Source organism: Macrobrachium nipponense, chromosome 23 (genome assembly GCF_015104395.2).
Source record: "Macrobrachium nipponense isolate FS-2020 chromosome 23, ASM1510439v2, whole genome shotgun sequence".
In the NCBI taxonomy this organism is placed as follows: Eukaryota; Metazoa; Arthropoda; class Malacostraca; order Decapoda; family Palaemonidae; genus Macrobrachium; species Macrobrachium nipponense.
The window spans coordinates 12,827,985-12,846,985 of NC_061090.1; positions in this window are offsets into that span (position 1 = coordinate 12,827,985).

Here is a 19,001-nt window from a genome sequence, read left to right on the forward strand (position 1 = left end):
TCTGAGAAAAGAGCCCTGTTTATGAATATGATACACTACTATTGTAATATCACATATTGTGTACGTTAAAATATATATATATATATATATATATATATATATATATATATGATATCATATACTATATATACGTATATATCTTCGGAAACTATTAACAATTCACAACTATGTAGCATCAAGCATAGAATGTTTATTTATTACAGTACACGCAGCAAGTAGGAAATTACTTGTTTTTTTGTTGAACCACCTTAAGAGCCTAATAAAGAGACACGTAAAAGACAAAGAAGTAGCTGAAATATACTTAGAAGACACGTGAAACTAAGAGGTAGTCATTCAAACGTAATATAGGAACTGTCCACTCCTATACTGCCTAACAATGATAGACGGTATAGGAAGATGTACATTTTTGCATGTACATTTAAGAAAAAAAAGTAAATTATAGTGTTATATGATTTTTATAACAGCACTCACTTTCTGTACCATACGAAATTTTAGAAACATTAACGTACATTCTTTTCAGTATTCAGGTCATTTAAAACTAAATAAACAAATAAAATTACGTAATCGGACCATACAAAAATATTCGGGTAAATAGATATATTCTGCACTCCATAATCGAAGGAGGTTGATGACTGAAGGGAATAAAATATCATAACCAGATATTACAATGACATTGATTTCAATTATGGTAATATTTGGACGTAAATGACAAGCAGTGATCAGTACTTTTGCAACCACTTAGGAACAGCATAAAAAAATAATACAATTTTTTACTATTAAATTATTCAGAGAGAGAGAGAGAGAGAGAGAGAGAGAGAGAGAGAGAGAGAGAGAGAGAGAGAGAGAGATTAAGTCTTCAACTAATGAAGAGCTGTCACCCGAGAGATGGACAGCAGGTAGTAAAATATAGAAACATTAACATTCAATCAAAGAGACAGAGACGGGTGAGGGACAACAGAGGCAAATTATCTAAGAATACATAAATGAAATTATCACCTTGAGAAACAGAACAAGATAAATCACCCTTTCACAGCCCTTACACCCCACCTCCCTAAACCGGGCGCACATATAACAACGCACGAACACAAAATGTCGAAAAAAAACAGCAGCTGTCAGAAAAAACCGCTGTACCATATTCCGATCCTGACAATTTTCGCATAGGAAGTCGACAACTGACTCAAAAGGAAAAGAGAAACGAGAGCCAATAAAAAAACCGAATGCCACGGGAACGAGATATTGCAGCAAAGGCGTTCGTGCAAGCTGCACAGCTCTGGCGCCAATCATCAACATTGCAGAAATGCCAAACGATGCTCAGCTGACTGACGCGTATAATAATAGAGACGCATCCGTCCGAGCTTCTTTTCAATAATCCAGAAAGACTGCGGCCGGGGGACCGAGATCCATTCCTCTTTTATGGATGGGGAAGTCAATGGGGGTGGGCGGCGTCTCGGCTATCTCATCAGACATCCCTGGACTGCGAGAAGTAAGGAAAAGGGGCGGGGCAGGTAGACGAGGTGAGGCTTGAAAGAAAGGAAGTTTAACCCTCACCAATTACACGAGGGAAGTATCAAGGTACCAATTGAAAGAGAAAAAATAAAACTTGTTGATTTTGCCTCTCTCGGTCTTTTAAAGAGCTCATTATTACAAAATCCCAAAACCATTAGTTATAGTAATTGATAAGGATCATAGTCAATATGATATAAAATTCCATTGGATTCTAATTGTATTGATGAAATACAAACACGTACAAATATAAAATGCCATTAGAGAGACGAAATACAAACACAGAGAAATATAAAATGTCTTTGGATTCTAATTGTATTAAATACAAACACGTAGAAATATAAATTGCCATTGGATTCTAATTGTACTGAACTTTAAGAATCCAAATAAAAGAAAGGTGTTAGATATTACTGAGGTACAGAAGGAATACTTGTTATAAACATATTTTAATAAACCATAATAGCTTTCAACGAAACTTGAACGTCTTCAAAAATCCTTGTAACTTCGAGATATATTTCTCGGTCACTAACCATTTTCCGTTTCATATGTCTGACAATAAAAATGTTGGTAGTAATGCAAAACATATGATGAGCTTTTAACTGGGAACTCCAAAATAATCAAAAGTTTCTCGTGCAATGTATCAGTTCTATGACATGAAGCTGTTACAGATAACCGACCACAGGAGCTCTTCTAGATCAGCAAATACTATTTTGGAAGTTCGGGGGTAAAATTTGTTTGGAAAACAATTTCATGCTCATTGTAGGATAGTATACATATTTGTTGCCCTTAAACGTTCTGTATAGTTTGGCCGCATTGGTCTTTATATACCTATACCGTTCTGGAAACCCTACGATCTTGGTGTTGCCTTGACACCAGATATTCCTGGATCTTGTCTATCATTCAGATTTTTTTTTCATGCTCAGCGGAGGTCTCTGTCACTATCCTTCAACTTGATGCGTTTAATTAAATGATTCCAGGTAACTAGTTACAGACAGCTACATGGGAACACGAGGCAGAAGTTGCCAAATGTCACCAAACCGAAACGAGGAATATGAAAGTAAAATATGAATTAAATTTTGCTTGGAGTCCATTAATCTCCTCTTGATGATCAAGCTGTTATGGACACTACACAATTATCTCGATAGATCATTGTGCCTAATCCATTTTGGTATAAATAGTTTGAAGTTTTTCAGACTGAAATGTGAATATACTCTAAAATAAAGAACAATTACAATCATTTACGCTGTGGAGTAACATTGACAATACAGCTCTTGACTATAAAATCTCGAAAAATTCTGAATTAAAACATGTAGCATTCACAATTCCATTACTGAGGCTTCTCCAAAAACTATTTTCAAGCAGACACTGGGAGACCGAACTACTTTTATAAAATATCTACCAGAATGGAAAGTAAAAATTAATATCTATTCTTATAGATATAACGAGATAATGGCTAATTGGTGATAACATGAAGAAACATTCAGACCGTAAAAACTATTATAAATATGTCTGTAATCTTTTTGGAAGGTTTTTTAAAGCATTAACTATTATTCAGCTTTTAATACAAAACAATGTCTTTTTTTTTTACCAAATATTTTAAGTGCATAAAAAGCCATTTGTAATTAATGACCCACTACATCAACCGGAGAGTTCAGGTTTTAAATTATTTACCGAAAACAACAGGGGTAAGATATGCATATACACACAAACACACTAACACACACAAAATATATATATATATATATATATATATATATATATATATATATATATATATATACATACTATACACACATATGTATACGTACACATATATATGTATACGTACACACATATATATGTATATTATATATATTATAGATGAGTGTTTGCATATTCGTTTGTCCACTATAGAAATCCGTACCGCTTGACAAAACCAAACAAAATTCTGCACACGGCCTATATGTTACTCCATAAAGCTTTTTTAACACAAAATCAAAACCATACCCGGTGGCAGATATGCAAAAACGGACAAAACAAATGAAATTTTCGTTTTTGCGTCACCTTCTTTTTTTTTATTTGTTTCTTCTCATTTTCCACGTGACACTCCACTGTTTTTTACCGGTGCTGCCAGACGTATGATTATCCTACACACTAAACCCAAATTCCTATAACAAATTTTTACCAACAGTTTGAGAAAAATTTTATCATAATTTATGAGAATTATTGATATAATTGTTATTACCTCGATAAAATCAACATTGAAAATCTACATCGGTTTAAATGTGGTTTACAATCCTCGCCTAGGAAAAAAAGTGTAATAGACCAAAAGCTTCTGTTTGTTTGTTTGTAGGGTGTTTTTACGTTGCATGGAAGCAGTGGTTATTCAGCTACTGGACCAACGGCCTTACATGACTTCCAAACCACGTAGAGAGTAAACTTCTATCACCAGAAATACACGTCTCTAACACCTAAATGGAATGCCCGAGAATCGGTCTCGCGGCCGCCGAGGTGGCAGGTCAGGACCATATCGATCACGCCACTGAGGCACGCAAATGCTTCTGTGACAAACATACCCCTCATTAAAAAATTACTCGCGACGAAATTACCACTTTTTTTTAGTGTTTATTTTAAGCCCAAAAACTACAAGTTCTTAAATACCCTCAGGCATTACCACCAACATTATCTCACTACTTAATTCACAAAAAAAAAAGCTAGTTATGGGCACAACTTAGGAGATCAAGAACTAATTCATCGACGAGAAGAAACAAATCCATCACCATCCGAGTATGCATATTACCAGTCTAACTAAATACGTCTGTGAAAAAATTACCCTCACGTTAAAAAAATTACTCGACACGAAAATACAAAATCTTTTCCAATGTTCATCTAAAGGTAAATATATCTGATTTATCCCTTGACAATAAAATAAAAATGCTTCACTACCTTGTTGTATACATACCATCATCATTTAAGAACTTCATCCACTAAAATAAATCACCATATCTCGACAATTTCTATGTCAGACCATTCAGACTTCGGCCTATACTTTCCTTTAGCAACTTCAAGAAACCGAAAACAGTTGCAGCTCTTTTTACAGTATCTAAAATTACAACGAGATAATAACCTAATATTTATACAGCCATCAGACACTGTATCTTAAGTATCTGCTGGCTAACACCATGTACGATTCTTTTTTCTTTTTTATTCGTTCAAGTGCCAATTTCCTCATTAATTCGTTCGATGCTTCTTCGTGTTTACCTTCGGAATCCGCTATAGCAACTGCTTCGTGACGTTACAGTGACGTAATCCTTGAAAAAACGGTTTAAATGTAGTCTGAAATTAATTATCGTGTAATTAGCCAATACCTCCACCACGAACACCAGCTTAAACATAGAACAACTACCTCTACTAAACGTTTCTCTCTCTCTCTCTCTCTCTCTGCATCACTCAAACCATCTGGAACAGACTTTATCAATGAGAGTTTCAACTATTGCAAGTAAATTTATCATTGGAATCTCTCTCTCTCTCTCTCTCTCTCTCTCTCTCTCTCTCTCTCTCTCTCTCTCAGTGCCATTTTGCTTGGTGAGACATTACCATGCACAGTCTGATTAATCAACAGATATCACTCGTTTAACATTCGTCTGGATATTTACAAATATCTAGAAGTGTTCGTGAACTGTCGGTGATAAGATTAGTGTGAAAATAGTAGTATAAAGTTAGTTATCAAGGGAAATACTGTAAATCAGATCAAGATGGCAGTAAGTTCCAACCATGGAAAAAAATGGCGAAATTTGCCATGTTTAGCAGATTCGCAATATGATGAGGTAGCAGGAACGGAGCTGGCATTTCTCATCTATGAGATCAACAACAGCCCTAACCAAAAAGACACAAAAGCATTCATAGATATATTAGAAGGATATGATCCATCAAACTGGAACAAATCAACAAAAAACATCTTGAAAATAATTGAAGAAGTTCCAAATAAAATCCAAGTGGTCAAGAGACTCATAAAGAAAATATACATAAATCAACATATTCCAACCATGAAAATGAATAAGGTGAACATTGTGAATATCCTAATTGATACAATAGGAAAAAGAATGCCAAAAGCATGCAAACTGTGTAAGGTGTGGTATAGCATAGTTAATCCACAAAACCTGATCAGAAAATGTTCTGCATGCAACATTCCGACGCATCCGCAATGTGCTGAAGTAATGCAAGATATGAGAAAAGATACCAGAATATTTTGCTCAACATGTCTATCATGGATAGACAATGTTATTAAATCAAGACTGAATGTACAAATAGTTGAGGATCAAGAGGAAGAGGAAGAGGAAAATGGAAGAGAAGTAAACAAAACTGAAATGACAGAAAAAAATAAGGAAAACAAAGAACAAGATAAAAGTATGGATGCAGAGATACTCATTGATACTACATATGAGGCAATCAAGCAGCATACATACAAAAAAAAATGAATTACGACATGACAACACAAAAGAAAATCCCAAAGAGGCTCTACCCAGATCTGCAAAAATGATGGAAAGAGGAAAAAATAGACAAGAAAGACAAAGACTGCAACCTTTTGAAAAGAGGGAATTGCAGATTCGGAGAAAGAAAGGATGTTACTCCAAACATCCTAAGTAGTCACAACTATTAAATATATGGTAAATGTGCATACCTAGACGCCTATGAGGATGATTGCAGAGATCTACATCCAAAAAATATGCAAAAACCTAAAAGAAGGAAAAGGATGTAAGTTCGACAAAAAGTAAATATATGCCACACCCTGTAGCCATGAATCAAAATCAAATAAATAATCAATCAAATAAATAATCAAATCCAAAATAAGAAAGAAACAAATAAAGAGAGGAACAAAGAATATCAGGTGAAAGAAAAAAGCAAGCCATCACCGCGATATGCAGTGTCAGCAAAATATTTCAGATCTGCTCCAAGATACAACTCAAGAGATAAGAACTGTATTTATGATGTAAGAGGATATTGCAGATACAGAGAAAATTGCAGATTCGGATACAAAATGAATAATTATGATGAAGGAAGATCAAATATTATGGAAAAGTTGGATTTTTTAATGTCAGAATTTCTAGAACATACCAGAACAGGAAAGAGACATGGGAAAATCCCTATTATTACCCATATTGAATGAAGGAGAAAACAGGCAAATCATCATAGTGACGAATGCGCAGGGTTTAGTTACGAGTAACTCAAAAGGAAAAATAGAGTACTTAGAAGAACTAACCCAAATTGAAAAGAAAATAAAATATAATGAATATAAGTGAAACCCTGGTATTCCAAGAGACTGGGAATGAAAATCAAATAAAAGGAGGGTTTCAAACTTTTAGATCAGATAGAAAAAATAGGAATCAAGGGGGAACTGCAATATATGGGAAAGACAAAAAACAAAGAAAAATATATGAGAAATATAGTAACTCAGAATGTGAACTAATAGCGGTAGAATTTGAATCTGAAAAATTAATGAACATAGTAATATATAGACCCCTAATACTAAAGAGTTTGACATGATAATAGAAAAATTGGATGATATATGTAGAAATCACAAGGACTGGACTATTCTCCTAACTGTAGACTTTAACTTTCCTTTCGTAGACTGGAAAGAACGAATAGGAGATTGTGGTTGTATTTATACATATAAAAAAGAGAGTAATAGTAGTGCAGAAGATAATAGGCAATTCAAAAAGCTATTAGATATGCTACTAGAATACAACATTCAACAAATAAATCACCTGCCAACAAGAAAGGAAAATACTTTAGACCTAATATTTGTGAATGAGGTGAATTATGTTAAAGAAATAATAGTTTATAATGCGAGTATTTCAGACCATAATGTCATAGAATTAACAGTCCATTCCAAAGCAAGTGAAAACAGAGATAAGCAAGAAATGAAAAAGTGGGAAGGATATGGAAAATACAGCTTCTACAGTAAAAATATAAAATGGTCAGAAATAAATGAAGAATTAAACAAAGATTGGGATAACATTTTCGTGATGACATAAGGGTAATACGGAGATATTAGATAAAATATTAGAGAAAATAGTGGATAAATATATACCGAAGAAGAAAAGTAAACATCAGTCATGCATATCAATTGACAGAAGGATCTTGTTCCAGAAAATCAGAAAGTGGAAAAAAGGTCTTGCAAAGGAAAAATATGCATGGAAAGTTATAGAACTAAAACGTAAGATAGAAAATGCAAAACAAAAGATTATACAATCAAAAGAAAATGAAGAACGGGACTTGGAAGAAAAAACCCTAGTAAATATCAAGCAAAACCCCAAACTATTATACTCGTACACGAAAAAGATGAATAAAAGAAGAATAGAAATAGGCCCTCTAAGAATTGAAGGGAGATTAAAGAATGAAAAAAAGGAAATATGCAACATATTGGCAGAATGATATAAGAGAGAATTCACCCCTAGAACCCTTAGAATTGATAATGAAGATAATGATATAGAAGTAAGGGACAAAAATAGTGAATATTTAGCTGACATAGATATTAATGAAGCTGATATTTTGCAGGCTATTAATGAAATTAAAAATGGAGCTGCTGCAGGGCCTGATGGAGTCCTTGCTATTTTGTTAAAGAAAGTAGTTCATTCTATCGCAAAGCCACTTGCAATATTATTAAGACAAAGTGTAGATACAGGCAAGATTTATGATGAGCACAAATTAGCATATATTACCCCTACTTTCAAAAGTGGATCAAGACTAGAGGCAAGTAATTATAGACCTGTGAGTCTAACATCACATATTATGAAAGTGTATGAAAGGGTAATGAAGAAAAATATTATGAAACATTTAATAAAAAATGATCTGTTTAATATAGGACAACATGGTTTCGTTCCCGGAAAAAGTACACAAACCCAACTGTTCGTCCACCATGAGAACATATACAAAAATATGAAAAGCGGAAATGAAACATGTGGTTTATCTAGACTTTGCAAGAGCTTTTGACAAGGTAGACCATAATATATTAGCGAAGACAATTAGAAAACTTAATATAGTGGATAAAGTAGGAAGATGGTTAAAAGAATTTTTACACAACAGAAAACAGATAGTTATTGCAAACGATGAGAAATTGGATGAAGCTAAGGTAATATCCGGTGTGCCACAAGGTACGGTGTTAGCTGCATTACTGTTCGTTATTATGATTGCAGACATACAGTAACGTTAAGGACTCGGTAGTGAGTAGTTTCGCCGATGACACAAGAATAAGTAGAGAAATTACTTGTGATGAAGATAGGAACGCGCTACAAAGAGACCTTAACAAAGTATATGATTGGGCAGAGGTAAATAGGATGGTATTTAACTCTGATAAATTTGAATCAATAAATTATGGAGACAGAGAAGGAAAGCTATATGCATATAGGGGACCTAATAATGAGACAATCACAAATAAGGAAGCAGTTAAAGACCTTGGTGTGATGATGAATAGGAACATGTTATGCAATGATCAAATAGCAATTCTATGGCAAAATGTAAAGCAAAAATGGGAATGTTGTTACGGCACTTCAAAACAAGAAAAGCTGAACACATGATTATGCTTTATAAAACGTATGTTCGTTTTATAAAGCAATTGAATATTGCAATATGATCTGATACCCACACTATCAAAAGGATATTGCACAAAAAGAGAGTGTACAAAGGTCCTTTACAGCTAGAATAAAAGAAGTTAAGTACCTTGACTACTGGGAAAGACTACAAACCTTAAAATTATATAGTCTAGAAAGGAGAAGAGAACGCTACATGATAACTCAGGCATGGAAACAGATAGAAGGAATAGCCGAAAACATCATGGAGCTAAAAATATCAGAAAGAGCAAGCAGAGGTAGATTAATAGTGCCCAAAACTATACCAGGAAAAATAAGGAAAGCACACAGGACATTAATCCACTACGCACCAGCATCGATAATGCAGCGTTATATTTCAATGCGTTGCCAGCTCATCTGAGGAATATATCAGGAGTGAGCGTAGATGTGTTTAAGAATAAGCTCGACAAATATCTCAGCTGCATCCCAGACCATCCAAGATTGGAAGATGCAAAATATACCGGAAGATGTAATAGCAACTCTCTGGTAGACATTAGAGGTGCCTCACACTGAGGGACCTGGGGCAACCCGAACAAGATGTAAGGTCTGTAAGGTAAGGTAAGGTCTCTCTCTCTCTCTCTCTCGCTCTCTCTCTCTCTCTCTCTCTCTCTCTCTCTCTCATATTTATAAATTCCCTTTATGAAATGATGTTAAAAATAAAGTTATAATAGGGAACAATCGAGAATGTTTGCCATTGCAATTTCTCTCTCTCTCTCACTCTCACCATTTTAATCAGATAAGTGCCAGCATAGTATATGTAAACATGTATCTAACGCGTTTATTAAAGTAATGAATTCAAAGCAGAATTATTAATCACAGGAAAGAAAAATATTCTTAATGATAGTACACATACTGTTGACGACAATACTATATATATATATATATATATATATATATATATATATATATATATATATATATATACTAGCTGACTAAACCCTGCGCTTCCCAGAAGAAGTTTTGAATTACTTTCTCGTGTACAGTATTTTTCGTTCCTGTGACTAATAATTAAGCTTTGAATTTCTTCATTTCTTTAATAAACAAGAGATACATCTTTGCATATAAATAAATAAAATAAAATATATATATATAGATATATATATAATATATATATATAAATATAGATATATATATATATACTAATATATAGATATATATATATATATATATATATATATATAATAATATACTATATACAGTATATCTAGTATTATAACATAAAAGCCGATTAAACGCTAGGCATCAACGGGGCAATATCGTTTCAAAATTTAATTTTTTTATTACTCTAATTCCTAAATAATATGATTTTTTTTTATTGGTAGATTAAGGTATAACGTTGGAAGATTCAGCTAAATAATACGTTTTTTTATTATTATTTTTTGTATATTAAGGTATAACGTTGAAAGATTCATGAGAAGTATGACGCAAACGTAAGTCTTATTTATAAGCGTCATCGTTGAAATGTCTGTTTATGGCCTTTCAGTACATAGCACTACTGCACTTAAGTCTCGAATGAATTCCAAAACATAAAAGTGATTGCCACGAATGATCGAAAGTACTAAATTCTTTTTTATTCAAACACGTTCTTTGTCGTCAAGAGTGAGCGCCAGTCACTCTGGACTAAGCTGGCCATATGCCAGAACAGGCTCCTGCTCGTGAGCAGTTCGGAAAGTGTGAGAGAGGCTGTATTTCGAGAGTTTTATTCCTGCCTTAGTGAAAATTCGTGTAATTTTCGGAACATTTAAATGAAATAAAAGGAAAAATATGAATTACCTTAAAATGATAGTAATGTGAATATGGCTCACGGCAGTAACAATAAGAAGCTGCATAAGATAAAGCTGACCTGAAACAAAAGAAAATAAGAAAGAAAATAAGGTAAGTGATAAAGAATGCTTAGAGGCCTGCCGCTAACTCTGCCCTGAATGATTTTAGTATCTTCAACACTTTCACCTTCAGTGAGATTCCCTTTACGTGCCAACGCGGACCTTCCGCCCAGCGGAGGTCACCGATTGACCTGGAAGCCAGAGGTGTGTTTTCGACACTGACCGAGGGAGATAAGGGCAGGCGCCGGATCTCAGTCGGCAGAACTGCAGTATTAGTAATGAGGAGACAGCAGTACCATCATTTCCAAAGAAGGGGTGTTTCATTAGTCAAGGGAGGGAGAGAGAGAGAGAGAGATAGCAACCCCTGACCTCTGACAATAAGCGAATTTCAGATGCTCAGGTCTCTGCAGCGTACATCAACTGTACATGAAATTACTTCGCTGTTCTCTCATACGGACTGTACTAGAGTACATGAAACGATGCTTTATTTTGCCGTTTGTAGTTCATGCAAATGCATATGAACCGATAAGTCCTCTTTTGGAGACGTGTAATATGCATGAACCTTACATGAACACGAATGACATCGTACAGGAAAGTATACTTACAATCTGATTTATCATATACATACATACATACATACATACACACCACACACACACACACACACACACACACACACACACATATATATATATATATATATAGATATATATATATATATAATAATATATATATATATATATATTGGCAGTTGTAATGCGGGGCGGGATAATCATAGCCCGATAATTCATAATTTCGAGAGAGAGAGAGAGAGAGGTATGACATCGTTCTTAATGACACGAGTGTCATGCAGAGAGAAGTACCTGGGTTGAAAAAGCGTGTTTAATTCACCATGATCTCTGAATTAATTTCATTAACAGCGCACAGCGCTTCATTAACATTCCGTAACATCAAATTACCACTCGGTTTGGATCTTTTATTTTAGAAGTAGATCAGATGAAATTTGTACATGCCTTTGATCACCTCTGTGGTTAATTACCTGTTTTTTTATGGACACTTACACATACACGTAACACACATATATATATATATTATATATATATATATATATATATATATATATTATATATATATATATATATATATATTGGCAGTTGTAATGCGGGCGAGATAATCATAGCCCGATAATCATAATTTCGAGAGAGAGAGAGAGAGAGGTATGACATCGTTCTTAATGACACGAGTGTCATGCAGAGAGAGAAGTACCTGGGTTGAAAAAGCGTGTTTAATTCACCATGATCTCTGAATTAATTTCACAACAGCGCACAGCGCTTCATTAACATCCGTAACATCAAATTACCACTCCGGTTTGGGATCTTTTATATTTTAGAAGTAGATCAGACGAAATTGTTACATGGCCTTTGATCACCTCTATGGTTAATTACCTGTTTTTTATAGGACACTTACACATATACGTACACACATATATAAATATGTATATATTATATATATATATATATATATATATATATATATATATACATATATATATATATATATATATATATTGTATATATATATATATATATATATATATATATATATATATATATATATATATATATATATATATATGTGTATATGTATATATATATATATATATATATATTATATATATATATATATATTATCACATATACACATATCATATATATATATATATATATATATATATATATATATATATATGTATATGTATATATATATATATATATATATATATATATATATATATATATATATATATACATATTTATATGTGTGTGTACGTATATGTGTAAGTGTCCATAAAAAACAGGTAATTAACCACAGAGGTGATCAAAGGCCATGTAACAATTTCATCTGATCTACTTCTAAAATAAAAGATCCAAACCGAGTGGTAATTTGATGTTACGGATGTTAATGAAGCGCTGTGCGCTGTTGTGAAATTAATTCAGAGATCACGGTGAATTAAACACGCTTTTTCAACCCAGGTACTTCTCTCTCTGCATGACACTCGTGTCATTAAGAACGATGTCATACCTCTCTCTCTCTCTCTCGCTCGAAATTATGATTATCGGGCTATGATTATCCCGCCCGCATTACAACTGCCAATGCCTGTGACAATTTTTCCGTAATGTTATACAAATTTGCACATTATTATGCGGATCGTTTAAGAAGCTGGTCATCATGGGTATGGAATTTTGTCGATCCCATTTTAATCTATTTTGTTTTGTTTTAATTTTTGAACGCATACGCGTACTTTTGTGTTTTCTTGAATTTATGTTTCGTTTTACGGACAGTTTTTCAGCTTTACTCTGATATTTCTTTATTTATACTCTCTGATTGCCCATGGCTTTTATTAACATCTTGATGCTCTCTGATGAAACCTACGAATATTTTACTTCAAATGTTTGATAAAAGGAATGCTTTCTGAATGGGTAAAAACGGAATGACAAATAATATTCAAAGTCAAAAGCACCAAATAGATCCCCGCGATCTGATATCAAGAAATGAAATGAATAGGAAGATGCACAACTTACACGGAAAAATTGGAGAACATACATGCTCACGAAAAGAGGAAAATGAAAAAAAAGTAGTGCGCCGCTTGAAGAGATGACGGAGTCGATACTTCAATTTTGCCCGCAAAAGTTGGTTCATTTTCTTATAAGTTTTAGATATAAACCACTAGAGACTCATAATGAAAATGATTACAATTTCCTAAACAAGACAATTGGCTGAAGGGAAAAACAAAAAGCATTTCTTGGCAAGGGGAGATAGGTGACGCGTCACTGGAGAGGTTTACCGTGAGAGAATAGGGAAACCACAAGATAATAAGTAACTGAAATTGTACACATTTAGCCTCTACAGGATGAGGAAACCATCACAAAATACAGTGGACGGGGGTATAGATATAAGCCTGATTTAGAGACTCTAGAGCCAATCTGCCTTATAGTTTGAGAACTTTTGCTAAAAGTACGACCATCGCCGATTTTGATCACTGTTACATTTAATAGTTTCTGGTTTATTGTTCAGAGAGCTTTATCGTTAATGTGCATTGGATGCTCCAACAGGTGAAACGATTGTCAAACACTCAAACCTTGCTTTGTTTCTTTGTCATCCTTACTTGTCTCCTTCCCTCTCTTCATCTTCATTTTCAGTTTGGTATTATACTGCCGTAATACCTCTCTGTCTCTCTTCTCACTCAGTATTCATTTGCAAAGTCTCTCTCTCTCTCTCTCTCTCTCTCTCTCTCTCTCTCTCTCTCTCTCTCTCTCTCGTTCGGTTATAAAAGATTATCACAAAATCATTACACAAAATTATGTTTCATGCTAACAATCTCATGAAGACCCTTCCACATACTAAAAGCAAAAAAATCAGTTTTCTGTCTTTCTATCTTTCTGAAGTCCATTAAGGTCGAAAAAAACTTCGGAAGAGAAATCGGAGGACGGAAGGCCTCCAGTTTTAAACAAAACTTGCCAGAGATCAGCGGTTATGACGACAAGTTACACCATCATTTGAATCTTAAAAGCCACCTCAGTACATCCCATAATACTCCTCCCTCGACCCCACTGCAACCGCCTATGTTCAGGAGAAAACCTATTTAGACAAGTATGGGATTTACTGGGACATGAGTTGACATTACACTACATTAACGCCATAAAGGAGGAAGCTAATGTTAATTGTGAGAAAAATATAAGCTAATGGAACATTGGCTGTAGGAATGGTATCTTTCGCAGCCATTCTTTATTAAAATGTAATCTCTGCAGATGAACACCTGATTCTCTGCTCATATCACTCTGTAAGAAAGCTAATTTAATATCTGGCAGAAAATCTTGTTCATTCCCTTGAAGTATTATAGGTAAATATTGATCTTTTATTAATTTTTTTCGAGACTCAGACCTTTTTTAAGTAAATCAATAAGTCCTTCATCACCAAGGAAAGAGGGATAGGAAAACTCAACGCAGAATTTTGAAGCAATCTGAAAAATCAACTCCAACCAACTGTGGTAAACCAACCCATTCAAAAGTTCTTTGCAAGGCTAGATTGTAAAATCTCAAGAGCTTGTACATAGAACGAAAACGCAAAGGAAATACAATAAAACAGTTTCGTAATGAATGGTAAGTAAACATCGAGGGAAATATGGGAAAGGTATTGTAAGCAATTAGCAGAATAGGCACGACTACTTGAAATAGAAAAAGAGGCAAATGAAAGAGGTGGGGGGGGGGGGGGGGGGGGGGGGTGCGGCTAAGACTACCTGAAGAGAAAGGGTGAAAGCCGAGTGAAAATTCATGTATATGAAGGCTTTCATTCTCTCTCTCTCTCTCTCTCTCTCTCTCTCTCTCTCTCGTCAGCCACCCCTTATTAAAGCTGTCATCGCTACGCAGTTATAACGCCGTGTTAACGAAATTACTGATAATTATCATGTCATTTCTTAACTATCTGTCCGTCCTCTCATTTTTTATTGTGTATTCGCGACCAAAAGGCTTGAAGGCACCTGCATAATGCCTGCGGTTCGTGTCTTTCTCTGCATCCATCATATTTTATCGGCTTTAGCTAACATTTGTGAAATCTTTTTAAGAGACTAAGAAGAAGAATCCATAAATTTTTCCATAACGCAAAACTTATTTTTAAGATATATCTAAGGTTACAAAACCTTTCATTTTGTGCAAAAGATAATGAGGAAATCTAAAAATGCAAGTTGAAACGAGGCAAAATTGAATAGATAAGAAAATTTAACGTCAGCTTCAAAGACTAAATCAACTTTGCTGTATCAATAAGAGAAAAGCAAAAATATAATAATTCTAAGCTCACCAAAGAGTTAAAATATCTCCGGCTTATCCAAAGAGGGGAAACTTCATTAGCGATATTGAAAACGTTGACCGACCGCAAAAAACTTAAACGAGGTCGAGACTATTAAGGAAATTTATACTAAAATGTTGATGTGGGAAAAGTGGCTGAAGAAAGGATACTAAATTGAGTGAAGAAAAAAAGGGGTTGGATGGAAAAGGCGTGAAGAAAAGACAGTAACGTATTAGGAAAGGTTATCGAAGTGCAATAAGACAAAGATAAAGAAGAATGGGACCATAACGAATGCAAATGACTCAAAAAAAAAAAAAAGAGAATAAAAGACGTGAATCATAGTTCCAAAGAAAACTGCTTCTGGCTCGTGTGTAGGACAAATGGGATTTTTTAAGAGGCCAAAGGGAGTCGATTTTGACCAGTGTATTCCCCACCTGTCTATATTCCTCTCAAGATTACTAATTATTATTTATTATGTGGCATGTTGCTTTTTTACTTAATCTCATACCATACCACAAATGACTTACGAGTGTTCTAAAGAGGATTATTAAGGAGTACAGACTAACGAAAGAAATGTTTGCAATTCACTGCCGTTCTGTAGTGAAAGACAGAAAAGCCGTCTTGATGAAGCACACTATTTCTAAGTCTCTTCATTTTTGATGCTACAAAGAGACAGTTCTCACCATTTAATCCTTCCATCTCAAAGCATCCTACCTTTTATGCCTTTCCTCTAATCTCTTTTATTCCTTTCGCAATTCAGAGACCATTCTGAGAACAAAAGCTACTAATGAGAGCTCCATTCAACTCATTAAGAATCAGATGAGTACTCTACTGGGGTCTGCTGATGTAAGTAGACACTGTCGTTAGCACACTTTTAGTATCATTATCGTAGGGCTAAGCAAACTCACGCACACTCATATGTTATTATAATATATATTATATAATATATATATATATTATAATATAATATATATAAGATATATATAAATATATACATATATATATATATATATATATATACTATCATACATACATATATATATATATATATATATATATATATATATATAACACACATATACATATATATATATATATATATATATATATATATATTATATACACATATATATAGTATTGTATGCACATAATATACATAATATATATATATATATATTATATATATATATATATATGTGTGTGTGTGTGTGTGTGTGTGTGTGTATGTGTGTGTGTTAACAAAATCACAGTAAGATGCACGTGACTTCATAATATAAGCGAATAACACAGTAAACATAATAGGCAGAAATTCGTACCGTGCACTTTCATTCTTCTGTGAGACAACGTCTCATTAAAGGACGAAAACACACGGTACGAATTTCTGCCTATCATTTTCCCTGTGCTAATCACTTATATATATATATATATATATATATATATATATATATATATAATATATATATTATATATATATATATATATACAAACGTATTAATATAAATAATTTCTTAATCACATTGGGATCGAACCTCAGTCTCTGGCCAGTGTGCTACCAATTGTTCTGCACGGGTCATAAAAGACGTTGGAACTTAGGTACTTCTGTATCTGAATTTTTTCCTGGGCAGCCTAATTTGGGTCAGTTGGTAGCGCCCTGGCCTGTCATCTGAGAGACTGGAGTTCGATCCTGATGAGAGTCAGAAATTTATTTCTGTTAAACATGTGTTCATTAGTTCCATTATACTCTCGCTGAAGGAGAGGCGGCAGCGTGGCCAGATACATAGGTACTTTGGTTCCAACTATTTTTATGACTTACGTGTGTCAACTGATAGCACCTTGGGTTGTTATTTGAGGGCCAGTGGTTCCACTTGATGTGAGTCAGAAATTTATTTGCGTAAAACATGTGCTCAATGTGTGTCTTTGTGCGCGCGCGTGCGTGAGTATGAGTGTGTATCTGTCAAGTTTAATAACGACTCTTCATGCTGTACTATATAGAGTTAAAGAAGATGCAGTCCAAAGGTTTACCAATTTCTTAGGGTTTATCTTCTAACCACAAAATGTTAGGTGACAAAATTTCTTTTACGCCCTTAGCCTGAGGTTCTTCATAGCCTGCTATGAAAGTTTTAGATCCTCGTTCCTCAATTATCTGTCAGCTGACCGAATCTGGTCGCTGAGTTATCTTTGACTGGCTTTTTCATTAATTCTTTGCTATTATGAAAAACACATTAACCGGGTTTCACAGGCAAGCCATAGAAATAAATTCATTAATATTGTCCCATGCATGCATAAATGACGCAAATGCATTTGCAACATATATAAGTCATTTTGTGTGTTATCATCAAGAGATAATTTTAAAAGAAATCTTGGTGTAAAGAATAATGTTGGCTGTTAATCCACTGATATACGGTTCTACAGTTCTACGATTATGAGGCGATGGCATTGACAGATCTACAATCACAGCACTTGATATATTAAACATGAATTTGTGAAATTGGACATGGCAAAACATTTATTAAAAAGTTGCATTAAATTAAACAAAATTATTAGGTAAAATTTATAACTAGAAATTGCAAACAACAGTTACTTCTGTTGCTATGCTGGTATGGAGAGAATCTTTATCAAGCATTTTTACACTTATATACACGTGGCTAACTATGATAGGAGCATATATATATATATATATATATATATATATATATATATATATATATATATATATATATAACACACACACACACACACACACACACACACACATATATATATATATATATATATATATATATATATATATATATATATATATATGCATATATATATCGCGATAATAAAGGGCAAAATCACAATGACTGTCATTATTAATTAGTTACGACATCCCTTAGCAGGATAAGATTAGAAATCTTCAACAAACAGTCATGCTTTCTAAAACCAGTTACTCAAGACTCATTCACTCTCAGTAAACAGTATCGCAGTAATTCTACTATTGACAAAAAATAACCATTGAACTTGTCATGTCGCTAATCTTGCAAGCATTATTAATCTCAAATCACACACAAGCAATCTCATTCAACTTCACTACACATCCACGCAGTAGTTTTGCTTATTAAATAAAAAAAAAAAAAAAAAAGTCACTGAACTCTTCAGTAAGTTTGCAGTGATTATTATGCTCGTGGTAAACGGAACAACTGTTGTTATATCACAGCGTAATTCAGACCGGAGAGGGAACTTG